The sequence below is a fragment of the Octodon degus genome, unplaced genomic scaffold (genome assembly GCF_000260255.1).
Source record: "Octodon degus isolate 3935 unplaced genomic scaffold, OctDeg1.0 scaffold00114, whole genome shotgun sequence".
Classification (NCBI taxonomy): Eukaryota; Metazoa; Chordata; class Mammalia; order Rodentia; family Octodontidae; genus Octodon; species Octodon degus.
The window spans coordinates 9,603,369-9,603,959 of NW_004524690.1; positions in this window are offsets into that span (position 1 = coordinate 9,603,369).

Here is a 591-nt window from a genome sequence, read left to right on the forward strand (position 1 = left end):
TATATATATGCTGCCCTGTGAATTACAAAGAAGCTCTTATTGACTTCAGGAGTTGGATAAATGGACTGATTGTTAAAGCTGTGTTTTGCTACCAGAAATCCAGCTGTGTCTTGTGTGCCTCTTCTCATCTCGTCACCTTTATGTTTCACTTCATGGACAGTGTCCTGGCTTTGTGCTGGATTTAGGTCTTTAGCCCTTCTATGGAAGCCTGGTGGCTGATGGCTGAGATCCGCAGCCCGAGGCTTAGAGGAGCAGTCTTATTGGGGTATTTTGAACCTCTGCTCTGAAACTTCTCCGTGTGTTTCTGAAATTGAGGGAAAGAGAAAACCTGAGATTTGAAATAGGTTCCATGCAAATGCATTTTTCCCTGATAAGATTATTGATAGGTTTTGATGGTATTGCAACAGAGAAACAGGCAGAAGGAAAAAGGGAAAGGGGCTTTATTATAAAGGGAAAGGGGCTTCATTATCTTGGAGGACAGGGAGAGAACTTGGGAAGACAAGGAATTCTCTGGATTAGAATAAAGGGAGGCTGAGGCTTTTGTGGCCTTTTGCGGGGGCGGGGGGGGGTTGGCTTGAGGAGAATGTTTTG